Here is a 16,833-nt window from a genome sequence, read left to right on the forward strand (position 1 = left end):
ATTCCCAGTATAAAAAAATAAACCTTCATCTACATTTGTGGTTAATATCACCTACGAAATCCCTTGTGTCACTAGAGATTTCACTGAATGACACGTACCCTGAGTGACTGCAGAATAGTTTGTAGAGGAAACGGTCAATGCTCTCTGACCTTGTCTGTGTCAAATATTGAAACAAATGTACATTAGTAATAATAATTGTCTACTCGTTTCACCTTGCCAAATGTCACTTGAATTATTACACTGGTCCTCAAAGTAAAGAATTTTAAGTTGATGTTTCCTAGGGGAAAAAAAATGATCTATTCTTTGTTCGGCCTCCACAAATAGAAGCATGGCATTTGTCTTTTCATTGGTAACATTAAGTCTGTCTGATCTGAGTGATAAAAAGCAGAGATTATCTATTCCTGCCTGTCATTTTTGGCAAACTTGTGAACTTTTCATAAAAACAGAAAGATAAATCATAGGAGCTATTATTGTCTTTGTCTTAATCTTTCTAATGGATCAGTGTAATTTTTGGTATACTCTAGTAGGTCAGGGAGGTCATCCCTGTAGGAGAACAGCCTTGCCTACTTACTGAATGCTAAATACTGGTCTCCCACACAAATCCAGATAAGACTTTGCACAGGGGATTAAGCTACTGGCAAAGCAGAGGAGTCCTGTGGATCTACTCAGCTGTTGCTAACAGACTTCTCTGACATTTAACAGTCCCTCCAAGGTGGGGGTTGAGGCCATATAGCTTATGGAGAGCACTCCTGATCCTAATTCTAATAGTATTCAATGTGAATGTACAAATGCTTAATTACAATATTGACATGCAAACATGAAACACCTTGCCATCACCCTGCCTTTAGTTTCTGATCAACACAGACTGGAGAATGCAATGATACTGGTGGATAAAGTTAAAACTTTTGCTGCAGACAACAACAGATATGACAATATAGGAAATATCTATTATTTAAAAATTAGCTGTGTAATCTGTGTCAATGTTTTTTTCCTCCTTTCAAATGAGAGAAAAAAGAAAATATTTCTCCAGGAAAAGCTAACAATTGATTTGGGTATAGCAATGAACCATTACACAAATAACTGACAAATGCAGATAAAACCATGGAAAAAGACTGAAACTTACAAAGAACAAAAGGGGGGGAAAGATTTCACCTAAAGGCATAAATAATGCAGAAGTAGAAGAAAGACAGAGGGAGAAATGGTGGAATATTTATGAAGACAGCTATAAAGGAAAATGATTATTTTGAAGAAAAAGGAAAGGAACAAAACATAAAATTAGAAGTCTGGCATGTTGCAACTAACTGGTCTGACCAGCTGTCTTTAATTCTGTCATTTCTATCCCTCTCCCCCCACCCCCCCCCTCCCCCCAGTATCTCAGCTTTTTTTCACTTTCATTTGCTCTGCATATCTTGAAGAAGACAATCATACTCTAAGTTCTTCTCTCCTTCTCATAACCCCTTTTCTTTGCATTTCCTCATAACAACGAATCTACCACCCTCTTCATTCCGTATGCATGTCGTTCTGTCTAAGCAAAATCTCTCTCAGATGGATTTAATGTAAGAGACTGTAAACATCAGATGGAGAAATAGGAAGCTATTTTAGCCTGACCTTTCAGACCAAATTTGATCACACTGCAGCCTGACTGAATAGGTTTTAATCAGCTTTGTCAGTGTTGAAATTTTAGTTCTTGTGTAATTGAATACCATTTCAGCTGATTTAAAAACAAAAAAAGAATATGATCATGTAGACAATGAATGCTCTTTTTTTAATTTGTTGCAAGTCCAAAGGAACTTGAAAGGAAAAAGGTTTTACACTATTACAGTGTATAGTGTTCATCTACACTACTAAATAGAAAAATCATACTTAAGCAGGAAATATTAAAATAATTTTCTGTTCACCTGCAAATATTTTTTACATACATACATACTGTCACCTTCAGGAAAAGGTAAAAAGACAACCTAAGTACTTAGCTCTAAACTTTCAAACATACAGCTACACATTTCCACAGTTGCCTAAACAGTGCATGTTATTTATATGATCTATACAGAAGCACAGTCTGTATAACTAGAGTCTGCATACTTATAGTTTGTTTGAGCATTGTTTGATGGACAAGTCTGGCAGATAAGCTTCTCATCAAAATGGATAGTAAAATATAAAAATAGTTCTTCAGGCATAATTGTGTACAAACAAACAAAAAGAACCACCACTACCACTTATCTCAAGGGTCCAATACCATTAGGAAAAAAATTTCCCTGAGATTCTCACGGTAATTTCCAGACTACATTTTCTTCATTGTGTAATGCATACATATTCAAAGAGTTTAAGGCAATGACAACTTTCCTGAAGATTTATATGCAGGTAGGATTTTATGCTAAGAACAGAAATGGTGTCTTCTATGTCCAAAGTCATGGAAATTATAATACTGGCAATACACTCGGGGACTAAAAGAGGTTTCCATTCCCTGGGATACATATATAATACACACACATACACACATTCCCCATGTGAGTCAAATATGTTGGCCTATCTGTCTTTTCATGTTATTGTATGTACTTTGTATTTCAAGAAAGTCCAAATCAGTTCATCCTCTTGACTTTGATTATAATGACATCTCCTATTTGCTCTCATGAATTAAGTGGGGGTTTTTTCGCTTTTTGAAACAATTAGCTGAGTGGTCATATTATTGTGAAAAGTGCTGGGAAAAGGAGCCAATGCTTTTCTTGTATTTATATTTTTTTCCATATTTTCCTATTGTGCAGTATACTTTTCAAGAACACAGCTGTGTCAGAAAATGACAAAGAAGAAAACAATTCCATTCTTTGGTTTAACAATATAGTCCATTTCCTCAAGCTTTTTTAGTTATAAAGACTGAAAATCACAAACTGATTTGGCTTAAAAATCAACTACTGAAGAAAAATATTTCAAGATTATTACTAAATAGCTTAGGAGAAGGATGCAGAATTTATATTTTCTCCAAATAAAACAAGTTCATTCAGAACATTTCTAGTTCTCCTTATATTTACAACTTCCATGTAAAACCATCCATGTAATATTTTAAGTTGCCCACTGAGACAAAATTGTTAAAACCTCTCTTTCAGAATACTAAATTCAAAAGTCAACAATGAGGTATGCAGTGACAGAAAGTTTACATACCTCACTGCAGTATGGCTAATGCTTTACCCTTCTTGTTTCTGACTTCTGCCTGCTTGGTAAAAATCTGAAGGATTTTTTTGCCCAATATGAAGAACAAAAAGGTATTTAGTGCCATTGACCAAAGTATACCAGACAGAATAAAGGACTGAAATGGACATCCTAATTACTGAGTCTCAATTCCTGCAATTGCAGGCTAGCCTCTTCAACAGAGTGATTCTAAGTCATAAACCACGCAATGCTTTCAGCTATGTAGCTGCAGGAATTTTTATCTATTTCTTTCTCCTTGTGGAGTTTTATCTATAATTAAAATGTAATTTTTCCAAGACAGGAATAGTGCTTATACCTAGCTTTGCAGCAATGCACTCAGGATATGGGAAAAAACCAACATGTATTAATCATGCAAAATTTCAAGTCTATATCATCTTTAAAATATTAAATAAAAATACGATTGTGAAATTTCAAGCAGAAAAATCAGGGTTTTTAAAATAAAAATGGATTCACAATTTTCAGCAATACTGTTTTGTTACTGGTGGATTTGGATATTTCACCTAGAGACAGGACTGTGACTACATATGGATATTAAAACTGAAGAGAAGTAGAAGGATCTCTTTGCATGTTTGTATCTAAAGTGATAAGCAAGCGCACAGAAACCCTGTACTCTTAAGTGCAGTGAACATCACTTTAGACCCCAGTGAGCCTGCTGGGCTGACAGGCTGAGGACTGAATAATCCATTCATCTGCCCATTTGCACTGGCCAGCAGGGTAGTTTTTCTTCTCCTTTTTTACTGACGTATGTGCTGCACCTCTAGAAAGAGCTGCCATACCAGAATACATTTTCCAGGGATAAATTCCTCCAGGAAAATCACATTCTCTATCCTCACTACATGTTTTCTGCCTCTTGTGCAGCCAGTAGGTCAAAAAGCCTGCTGTAGTCTTTTGTGTTGTATTGAGGATGAATCTCCGTATTAAGAAAACACAGCATCTACAAAAACAAAGTCTGAAGTTGATCTTTTTGTTTTCCAAGCTCTGTTTCCTAGCATAGACATAGGCAGGAGGCTGTTATCATCTGCCAATTTTCCCTTTTCTATTAGAAAAGAGGGGCGGGGGGGCGGAACAGAGTGGGGAGTAATGGGAAAAGCTTTTCTCCCCCATGCTAGTGGAGCCCTCGTATTGCATGTGACTAAGGTTAATGCATAACTGCCAGAAAGTTCACGTAGTTAAATCATCATCAAAGAGTACATTTATAATGTGGTCACAGCATGATTGGATTTTTTTAAACACAAATTAATGATAATTGAAGCCCAGTCAAAGTAGCAGAAATGGTGGTGTTGTTTGTGGTTTACTTCGGTCATATTACATCTCTGTGAGTTTTCATCGGTCAAACATAGGTGGACTGGAAATGTTTTAATAATATCAAATACCCAACATGTGTACTGCTGAAAAACAAACAAATCTTTGTTTTCGTGCCCAGGAAAGAAAAATGAAATCAAACAATGTCAAACTAGATTTGACTCACCTAATCCTTCCACAAGTAAGCAACTTTTGGCCTCTAACTTCTTCAGTGGACTGAGAGTATTTGTGTTGACTTAAGTTGAAGAAAGTCTGTGGTACACACATAAATTCAAAGGAACTACGTTTTCTTTCTTCCTGTTCTCCCTGATTTTTTATATCTGAAACGCTTGTCTTTGCAGTGTAACAGCAAATAGGCAGAGGAAAACCTGATAGCGATTTCAGTACCAATTTCATAGTTCAACGTTTGTGTGAAAAATGCACTCATGCTCTAGTCACAAACTCGGAACTAAAATCAGAATTACAATGGATTCCTAAAATATAGTGTCATTAATTTACCAACTCTTTGTTTCCTCTTTGAAACTCTGCACAGACCACTTCATTCTCCATCTTTGACTCTACTCCTAAAAGTAGCAGCTAATCTTTAAGTTGTAAAAATATTTTATGTAAGGCATTTCTTCAAAAGAATCTTTTGCTAAAAAACCCAGTCTTTGTACTGCATATCAGTTTTGAGTTCAGACTGCTATTGCTATTCAGAACTACTGCCAGATAGTTTCATCTCTCTGTACTTCACTCATCAAACATAAAATGCAGACAATAATAACTTTTCCTCACTCAGACAACTGTCATGAGGTTCCATGCATTTATATTTGGGAATTGTTGCACTAAATTCACTTGGGTTTATTCTGAAGTGTAAAATAGCTGAGAGAATAGGATGCAAGTGAAAGACAGAGAGAATGAGAATCTAAGTTCCTTATATTTTTCTAAAATTAAAGTGAAAAACATAGAACAGCTGAGAACCGGGTTTATACTTTGGTCAGACTCTATAAAAATCCTGTCCTTTTTCTGGACATGGAAAACTGCTGCGTAACTGTGTAAAGCAATAGTAGTCAAACTTTTCAAAAAAGAAATACATATCAGCCATGCTTTGCTTCTGTTTCCAGGTGTGCAGCTGAATTGAACATGGCACAATACCAAAAATATTCATGATAACAAAAACATAACAGGCTGCTTTAATTGAACAAACAGACTATTCTTTCCCATATCTTTTCAAAGGAGCCCTATTTCAGTCTTGCTCTTGCTCCATCACAAGGTTCAGATCAGGCTGAACCGTGCAGTCTTTTGTGATCTTGCTGGACTCATCCATTCAACTAGGACTGCTCTTTTAGCTATAGCTGTCTTGAGTTTTAATTTGAAAAACAGCTGCTGCCAGGAAGGTTGCAAAAGGCTGGTTTGACATGACAATAACAGAGTTCACTTCTAGCAGAAAATGTTTCTAAGGTTTTTTTTTCTTGCTGTCTCTGTATATCTTTTATTTTACATGAGTTAAAAGCAGCACCACCAACAAAACCAAAGAGGACAGTATACTTAGTTGTCCTCTTCACCTTCTCTGAGTCTCCCTTGCAAAGTAGTTTTACATTTGCAGGGCGCTTTCTTCTCTCCTTATTTCAAATCTGTCTGTTCCTGGAAGGTAAACATAGTCTATGCTCGTTCTATGATGAAAAAAAAAAGGAAGAAATAGAATATATTTTGAGTGTCTACTATTAATTGGTAATTACCAATTGCAAACTAATGAAAACTAGAGCAAAAATGCAGTAAAATGGCAGACAGCTGCTGTAAATCTGGGACTTTCACTCAGTGTCATGGTTAAAGCTTTGTCCCAGCCATTCAACAGGAATTAAATTAAGGATAATGCTAGTGAATATAGTGATGATACCCCAAATTTGAATTAAAAATTCCCTGAACTGGAAATGCTACTAAAATAGCATTTTGTGTCTTCCTCTGCTCTGAGAATGATCTAATTTGTAAAGTAACACAGTAATTCCTTTTAACTATTCTTCGCGGGTCGTAACATGTAACATTCTCTTTCCTAAAAATCAGCCACTTAACAGTACTTCCGACACATTACTTTTTATTCATGCTCAAGGTACTTTGTGTTGAACAGAAAAATATGAACTGACTCACCACTAGGATTTTTAACAACTTCCACACAGAAGAGCTAATATCAGATCTACCAGTTTACTTATGTGACTATCTAGATATGTTTTTCCAGAATCCTCCTCTTTGAATTTTTTAATATTCTGTTTTATCCTATTAAAAATGAGTGTATTAATCTGAAATCCTGAAGAAATTGAAAATTACCAATATGACACCAAGAGTTTAGTTTACTCAGAAGTAAATACTACCATCAAGCAAGGATAGGAGTGAGGATTTGTGCAGAGCTGCTTTGAATGTAAAACAAAGAGTCATACTTATTTTCAACATTATCGGAGAAAAGCAAATTAAACCCACTTTGGTTTTTGGCAAAGAGTCCTCTTTATTTTCTTACCTGACATGATAAAACAAACATTTCCCATAAGCTGCATAGTCTTTTTTAGATTGGTCATTTCTCTCCCATTCCATGGTTCAGTTATACAGCTATACAATAAAAGCATTGTAGAAATTTATATGATAGGTAAACTCTTTGCAATATTAAAAACACTGAAATAGTTCACCCATAAATGTTTCCTATAATAATGAATAAAAGTCTTCTTCTTTCTTTTGAAACAGTTGTGGATACTTGGCTACATTATGTCATGTTTCCCTTAAGAAAAAAAAATAAAGAAAAACTAAAGCCATTAAAAAAGAAATCTTAAAATCTTGCTGCCTAAATTGCAGTTGAAAGTCTTGTGTTTGCATAGAGAGCACTACAATAATAATAACTGAAAAACAATGGGCACTTATTTGTGTGATTACGCATTCAATACCTACAAATACCTGTGCTTCTGTATATGCACAGGTGTAACTCATTTATTAGTATGTTTTAATTTCCCACCTCCTCCACTGGGTATTAGGACTGCTGTCAATTTGAGAGTTTTGTTCTTTAGCCCAAGCTGTACTGCCTCATGCTGTAGGCTAAGGAAGCAGTAATCACACAAATCTGAATACCAAGATCAACCTGTGTGCTTGTCAATCTTGCAGGTGCAAATTCTGAAAATGTAAATTTATATGTGAAGCTACAAAGCACTATAAATCTCCCAGCCTTCTTGTAGGTATCTCAGGATCTCCTGTTTCAGTGTTATTTTCAGTATTCCCCCCCCCCGCCATTTCAGCAGTGTTTCATAGTAACTTTTTCTCAAGATATGAATTGTCATTTTCTGGATTCTTAAAGTAATTTTCAGTTTTTTCACCTCTGTGTTGGCTCAACAGTCTTAGAAGCAATTGTTTGTTGTTAAAATGAGTAATATATTTCTACTCAATATATGGAATTGTTTTGTGTTAGAGATCTGTTGTGAAGTACTTCATTATATTTCTTTTTTCTTCCTCTCTATATAGTGATTTTTGTGTTATTATATTATTAGCTATCTACTTTGATAGCTCTGTAAGAAGTCTCTTAAATCCTGATTTTCTAAGGATCTGAATATCTTGGCTTACAACCATACTTGTTCTCTGATTTTGCCATTTCAGTTTTCCTCAAGAAGTTTTAAATCCTTCCTATTCTCAGACCACTTGTTTATTCTAAGCACTAACTCTAATTTATATTACCTCTCTCAGTAAGCTGACATATACTGATAGACATACTATAGTATTGGTTAAGTATTTTAAATTGTATTTGCTTAATTGGCATAACTAAAAACTCTGTGATCATTCAAAACTTCTCAGGGTCAGGACTGTTTTGTACTAAACCAGGTTTTCTCCCAAACTTTTAGCAGGATTCATTGTAACTGAAAGCAAGGCTTTTTTTCCTTGCTGAAATAAGATTTATTAAGTCTGCTTTAGTATACTAGAATTGCTTTTTTTCAAAGTCCTAATATTCCCATTGATGTTATTCTCTCAGTCCTGAAGGCCAAGTAGCTTTTGAAGCAGACACTGAGAAACATGCATTCAGGGATTTGATAAATCTACAGGTAAACCGCTTACAGCTGTCATCAGCTATTTGTAGTGCAGTTTTATCCCATCCCTTCTTGGCATTCAGTGAGATATCCTTGTTTTGGGACATACAGCTCAACATAGCTCGTTGTTGGATATTTGATTCTTAAGACAGAAAATAAGAATATAGATTAAAAAAGTATTTCTGTGTCATGTGACAATACATTCCTTTTTGGTTGCTTCTGAATTCACATCTGCATGTTTTTAACATCTAGCTACACTGCCTCTAGTTAATTACTTTATTTGAAAATGCCTATTGTCAAGTATGTGTATACACACCTGATTTAGATTCTGCTTAATGCAGAAATACCTCACTTGAGAGAACAAAAAATAAATATATTAGGAGGAACAGTATGGTTGTATGTACAATATATTAAAGTTTTTATGGACCATTGGTTTCTAACTGTCCTATCTGGTTCATTAACCTTTAAGTTGCAGTCTGTGCAATTCACATAGGTAGATAAAATACCAAAATATAATTTCAAGCTGGGTTTTGTCCTTACGCGTGCAAATAACTGGAACAAATATATTTTTTTAACTGTGAAACTATTTTTGCTAACAACAAAGAGTAAGATATCATGACTTCTAAGTTCCTAGCAAGACTACTAGATACGTTAGCAAATGTTTAGTAGGTTATTAACAATCAGACCTTGAAAATTAATATCTTGTAATTTTTATAATATACATGTCGTTTCATTTTTCAGTTTATTTTTGTTTAAAAAATAGTACAAAACTCAGGAGTACATAACAAACATAACTTACGCTTTTGTTCACTTTTACTGCATTCTCACAGCAGAAGACAGAAGTGTGACATGACTTGAAGATTCCTGCAAAGAGAATTGAGAACAGTAGTAAAATGGGAAAACAGACACTAAGAATGATCAGTGGACTAACTTACAAATGTCTTTTTTTTATGAGAAGAATAGAGGAAACAAAATAACATAAACAGAACTCATATTAAAAAAAAAAAACCAAGAAGATTAATACTTCATAGTATGGAGCAGTGTGTAAGAGAATAAAATCTATTTTCTTCCAATATGCTTGTGGTTTTTCTTCCATATTTCTTCCAGTCTATCAAATTTGCATAATATCAGATCATAGTCAGAGAATTCGCGAACAATGCAAGTCTTATTCCAGGGTGGGAGAAATGCAATTGCTTAGGCATCAGCCCTTTGGAAAAGGTTCCAGTAATGTAATTTCAAATACTCTTTCCCTCACCTTTATGAAGTATAGATCTATGAAAATAGATCAGAGTACAGTAAATTCTGCATGGCTGCATGATTTGACTTCAGACCCAATTCTCTAACGTTGATTTTGTGAAAGATACCAAAATACAGCTTCTGTAGGTAAATAGGGCATTTTCACTTTATTCTTGAATGCTTTAATGAATTGGCATTAGCAGTACTATTAGACTGAAGAGAAAAAGTAACTCTTCACCTACTACGACTCCAATGCAATGTCTGAGTATTCCCTGGAGGCCAGTAGTCTCCTTTGAACTCAGAGCTTGTGGACAAGACAGAGGCACAGATGATTAGTGTTTCTGACCACTGTTCTAATGAGGAATCCCTTAAGTTCATTTTCAGGGCCTGCACTGTCTATATCCTTGGATTTAGTCTGGAGTAAAACTTAGCCATGCATATATCTGAGAACTGCCTGGAGAATTAACCTCTGTTAATGTAAAAAGATAATGACAGAAAAACTTCATTAAGATTTAGCCAGGTTTACTAGAAGACACCAGACCCCTTGAGGTAGTAAACCTTGTTGTACTATCAGAAAACAAGCTGAACAATGTTTCATTTACATTACAGTGAGTTTGCAGCACTGAAGCTGTTGCTACGTATTTGTCTTACTGTTACTGCACTAGAAAATGGCTTTCAGCCACCTGTTTCACATAGATAGAACAGAGACAAAGCAGGTTGCAGCAATAACTTGTTTTATTTCTGGAAATCTCATGTTATGATCTTTTTTCCTTACTAACTAGGCTTCCAGGATCGCATCCAGTCTATGGTGGCTGACCAAAGAAGATGGAGAGTGAAGCAATCACTAAGTGGTCTTAAGCCATCAGCTGCAGAGGTGATACATGAGGAGCTCTATATTTGGATTTATACTCAACAAACAAGGTATTTGCTGCTTTTCTCCTGAGGAAAGTTGTCATGCTGCCAAGCATACCTGTCATTGATTTTTATTTCAGAAAGAAACATAATCTTGGCCTCCATGTGTGTAAAGCCATGAAATCACAGTCAGACAGCTGAGAAGCATTTGTTATATTATATACAGAGAATTCCTATTTGAACCTCAGAAAATAGCTTGTATTTTATATCAGTATGCATACAGATAAGCACAGCTTAAAAGAATGAATGTGCCCCAAACATCTACAACCCTCTAAAATCACTTATCTGATCAGAGAGGAGACATTTAGCTACCTAACAGAGTTTTCATGCTTGAGTACAAACTCTGAATAAAACCTGATACTGAAACACATGGAATAATATTTCTATTCATGAGACCAACCCAATTTTGACATGATCTAAGTAGAAGAAACTATCAATCAACTTCAGTATCTTTCAATCAGTTTAACATTGCTGTTAATACAAGTGAGAGGATTTATCAAAAAATACAGGGGAAAAATAGCGTGTGCTCTTTCAACAGTTGCGAATCACAGGGAGGCCGACCACTTCTAACCCCTCAGACTGGTAAGAGGTATCAATGATTATAGGCCTGTATAATGGGGCCACAGAGGGATGGAGCATCATTAACTATCCTTGGATCAACCTCTGGTATGAAAAAGAGAACAAGGAGACTGTGGAGGAGCCAACTACTCCAATGTGTAAAATTCTGATGAGATAGTAAGAAAAAGCTTTCACAAAGACGGTGTTCAAACACAGTGGAAGGTTGCCCAGAGATGTTATGGAATCTCCATCCTTGTAGACATTCAGAACTCAACTGAACATGGTCCTAAAAAGTTGATCTAAACTGACCACACTTGGTGCTGGAGCAGACAACATGAACTATTTCCTCCCAAACTAAACTACTCTATTACATCTTTGAACCATGTGAGACTCTAGCTTTCTTTTCTTTTTCCCAATATATCTCCAAAAATAGTCTATTTTAAGAAAAATCTTACCACTGTAATTCAGTTTGGTCTGAGCTCCTGCATGGTGTATTTTGAAAAAAAAAAAAACCAACCCCAAACTATACTCTAGGGAGTATAAAGAGTATGCTGTATAAGTATCATCTCAGCTGCTGAAGCTTTTTTTTTTCTCTGTCACATATTCTCACTCCTTTCGCCAGCTGCAGTTTTTGTTGTGCAGCACCTTTTTCCCCTTGTTAAATCTGTTCTCCCAGAGCCGCTACCACCGTTGCTGATGGGCTCAGCCTGGGCCAGCAGCGGGTCCGGCTTGGAGCCGGCTGGCGTTGGATCCATGGGACAGAGGAGAAGCTTCTAGCAGCTTCTGACAGAAGCCACCCATGTTGCCCCCTTGCTACCAAAACCTTGCCACACAAAGTCTATACAGGAAGACATCAAATACAAACAATATATTTCCAAGTGAAATTCCACTGAAATACTAAATTAGATGTGATCTGTAAGTTAAAGTGCTTTGTAGTGCTCACTCCAATAGAGGCTATACTGATAAGCCAGTTTACAGAAGTATAAGAGTATTTCACCAATATGATTGCCTTCATCCAAACTTTCCACTTCAATGCATAATATGAAATTTGTTTAATAAGACTTGCATTCCATTATGTCTGGTTTTGGTTCTGTTACCCTCTTTCAATTCATTACCAATCCCAAATCATCTTAGACATTTAGTGTACAAGTTAGGATCTAAATCTTGCATTGTAGCCTGTTTGGTATCCTTTCCATGCCTAAACACTTGAGGCTCCTCCACCTCATGCCATATCCTTGGCAAATGGAAGAGGGATTAAATATGTATCATATCTTAGAAGCATATCTACAATGTGCTGCTTACACTGGAAAAATGAATCGGTACTAGGTGACCAGTCCTCTCTTCAACCAAAATCTTTCCACCACACCAAAGGAGCAGCAAAGATAATTTACTTTTGAATAGTACCCTAGTAAATCCTGCAACAAGTCGCTACTCTTGAACATACTGCAATGACAATCAACATAGCAGCTTGCACAGACCTCCCTGCAGTCAGGAATGTTTCTGCCATACATGGCCACAAAGGGGTGTGTGGTCCTCCCTGGATCCATCTGAGGGCACAGAAGCTGCTACACAAAAGAGAAACACTTTCTTCCCTGCACTGCTGGAACAAAAGATGTGCTCTTAGGAGTGGATTTTGACTGTCTTACATAGCAAATGCCCATCACATATCCTCCCCACAAATTCCCCAAGACCCCTAATGTCCTGAACCTTCAGCATCAGCTCCACTCACATGAATAGCCCCCCTGCTCCTTGCACCTCTTAGTTGCTTGGCTCCTTGTGAATGAATGGAGTTCGGGTCACAAGTGGTCAGCGTCAACGTTTTTCTGCAGTTTTGAATTTGCAGTGAGACACTGGCTTTCATGAGCATCTGGTGAACACCCGCTCAGTATTGGACACCCCATATGCAACAATTCGGATGCCTATGCTTCAGCAGAAGCAGCATGTAACTACCTCAGTAATACTGCTAAGGAAGAGAATCACTCATTTATGTACCATGTAACTGTTCCTTTTTTGCCCCCTCTCCCATGAACCAGATGTTTTAGTTTACATATTTTCTCTTTCTATTTCCCTATAATCAATAGGGATTTGGCTGGATACTGACCAGTCAATGCTGATGATGCTGATGTCTGGGCTGGTCTTCAGACATCCAGATGCAAATGGCAGGAGTTCATGGCCCATGCAAAATGTGAGTTTTCTAAAAATGGTCACCTGATTTTCAGCCAGAACAGTAAGATGCCTCTGTTAGAGTCGAGAGTGCTCCTAGCAGTGCAAGGTGATACACTCACAATGCAAGGTGATATCCACACATCAGAGAAGATAACTTGCCTCAGTAGAGCAGCAAAGAAGTTCAGATATTCTGCTGTCAGATGTGTTGCCAGTGATGACATCCATGAATCATTCCTGGTTGCCTACTAGGACTTCCTGGATGATCTGGCAGGAACCTTTATAGAGAGAGCCATCACGTGGGATCCAGTAAGGAGATGTGAATACCATCAAAGGCATCAAAGCGGCTGGGGAGTCTACACTGAAGAGCAACCCTTATTGACTTGAAAAACATTGCTGGTCTAACTCACTCACGAATAGACAGTGATCTCACCAGTTTTTGCCACAATCATGAAAGTGCTGACCTCAAACTGATTCCACACTGACCAACTAAAGTCAGGCCTAATAAAGTCCCAGAGCACAGTGAAAACCTCTCCTCCTGAAGTCTGAACTGCATGGAGGGTGCCCGTCCCTTTCAGAGGACATAGAAGTTGGTCATCTGCACCTAGAAGCCACTGCTGTTTGTCTCTCATGCATGACACTGTGTCTGCTCTACTGGGTTGTGACCTCCCTCCCGTTATTAAAAGTCTGAGCTGGATTTCAGACAGCTCTTCAGCCAATGTCATTGTCCTTAACCACTGCTCTGGTAGTAATCCTGCAGATCCTGGGAGAAGTCCACCCTCCACCTGCTCTGCTCTCCACAAAAGGTGGTGGCCTGCCGGGCTCCACTCTAACGGGGGCCTATGAGCAGGACAGAGGTAGCATCAAAAGCTGGCTCTGTCATGAACATCAGCAGCAAATGCAGTGGTGAAAAATACGACAGAGGTGACAGAAGTGACAAAAATGACAGAAGTACCAGCACCACTCTGCTACATGAGGAACTAAATGGAGAATAACAAGGCAGAATCTCCTTTGTGGGTCCTGAGTATCCTCTTCGTGCTTGTATTGGTTTTATGTGGCAAGGTTTTGGTAGCGGGGGGGGTTACAGGGGTGGCTCCTGTAAGAAGCTGCTGGAAGCTTCCCCTGTGTTCGAGAGAGAGCGAGCCTATACCAGCTGGCTCTAAGATGGACCCGCCGCCGGCCAAGGCCGAGCCAATCAGTGATAGTGGTAACGCCTCTGTGATAACATTTTTAAGAAGGAAAAAAAAGTTGGGACGCGGAAAACAGCCACCGGAGAGAGGAGTGAGAACATGTAAGAGAAACAAGCCTGCGGACACCAAGGTCAGTGCAGAAGGAGGGGGAGGAGATGCTCCAGGCGCCGGAGCGAAGATTCCCCTGCAGCCCGTGGTGAAGACCCTGGTGAGGCAGGCTGTCCCCCTGCAGTCCAGGGAGGTCCATGGTGGGGCAGATATCCACCTGCAGCCCGTGGAGGACCCCACGCCGGAGCAGGTGGGTTCCTGAAGGAGGCTGTGACCCCGTGGGAACCCTGCGCTGGAGCAGGTTCCTGGCAGGACCTGCGGATCTGTGGAGAGAGGAGCCCACGGAGCAGGCTTTCTGGCAGGACTTGTGACCCCGTGGGGGACCCACGCTGGAGCAGTCTGTGCCTGAAGGACTGCACACCGTGGAAAGGACCCATGCTGGAGCAGTTCGTGAAGAACTGCAGCCCGTGGGAATGGCCCACGTTGGAGAAAGTTCGTGGAGGACTGTCTCCCGTGGGTGGGACCCCACGTTGGAGCAGGGGAAGAGTGTGACGAGCCCTCGCCCTGAGGAGGTGAAGCGGCAGAAAATAACATGTGATGACCGTAAACCCCATCCCTGTCCCCCTTGTGCCGCTGGGGGGGCTTGGTGGAGAAATCCGGGAGTGAAGTTGTGCCTGGGAAGAAGGGAGGGGTGGAGGGAAGGTGTTCTGAGATTTCGTTTTATTTCTCATTTACCTTACTCTGGCTGATTTGTAATAAAAAGTGAGCTAATTTTCCCTAAGCTGAGTCTGTTTTGCCCGTGATGGTAATTAGTGAATGATCTCTCCTGTCCTTATCTCGACCCGCAAGCTTTTTGTTATATTTTTCTCTCCCCTGTCCAGCTGAGGATGGGGGAGTGATAGAACGGCTTTGGTGGGCGCCTGGCGTCCAGCCAGGGTCAACCCATCACAGTGCTGCACGAAAGCTGCACGTGATGCAACCTTGTGCCCACATAGATACAAAGCCTGTGTGATATCTGCCGAGCCATAAATGCAGTCAGTCTGCTTTGGAGGAAAGGAAGGTGAAAAAGATCTTGCAGACATGAGTTAAGGCCACTCATTGGGCCTTGGGAGCCAGCCATCCTTTTTAAGCCTATTTTATTAAGCAGTATAAGCCTAGCCAAAGCTTCCTTTGCTGGAAACAGTAAACAAAGGTACCCTTCCATAAGGAATAAACCTTTATAATTACTGTAGAAATTACTCTGAGGTCAAGTTGCTTGCCTCATATTTGCATAAAATAATGACAGGACAATTGGGCAATTAGAAGAGAGAAAATGACATAAAATGGTTAGGGCGTTCACCAAAAAGGAGGGGACCCTTAATCCAAGCTTTTTTACAGAAGTCATTTGTAACTTTGACACAACAGTGCCATTACATAAAACAAGCAGACAGTTTGGGAAGTAGTCATATATCGCCACCTAACTCTTATTTCAGTCACTTCTTCTCCAAGCATGATTTAAAAGTAAAACTCTGCTTTCCCAGGTCTTGAAAAATATGCCAAAAAATACCCCAAACTCCTCAGGCACTATTTTAGTGAAATCTGAGGCTTTTTCTGATGGTGTTGGTTAGAACCCTGATGTGCCAGAGGATTTAAGACATGTTGCTGAGATAAACAGTTCCTATTGGCTGATTTTAGGCAGCTAATCATTCAGACAAAGCTTTTCTGATTTCTATTCTGAGGTGACTGATCTGTGCTTTTGCTCTAAATAGGGAGCTTATTTGCCTTATTCAGAGCTGCTAGAGTGATGATGTGACTCACGTGCCTACATACTTAATGGACAGACACCTATGTCCCATTTCCTTGATATTGCTGGGTATCAACCTTATCAGCTTGTAGGTATTACACCTTTTTTTAACACTGACACATTAGCTTTTCCTTTTCTGCGTGTTTTTAAATACCAAAATAGAATATTTATGTAATATTTCTAGGTTTTCTGGATTTTGCTTAGTCATGTTAGTGCTTTAATATCAGATTTTACTATTGCAGATTTTACATTTCATTTGTTCTGAGTAAATTTATAAAATAAATATTCTTAACTCTAAATGACACAGGCTGTGGTGCTACTACAACGTTCTTAAGCGGTTGTCTGTTTCCTAATATTTTGTTCTCTTCTCTCTGCTTCTCCATTTTCTGTGTATTGTATGTTGGAGTTT

The sequence above is a fragment of the Haliaeetus albicilla genome, chromosome 3 (genome assembly GCF_947461875.1).
Source record: "Haliaeetus albicilla chromosome 3, bHalAlb1.1, whole genome shotgun sequence".
Taxonomy (NCBI): domain Eukaryota; kingdom Metazoa; phylum Chordata; class Aves; order Accipitriformes; family Accipitridae; genus Haliaeetus; species Haliaeetus albicilla.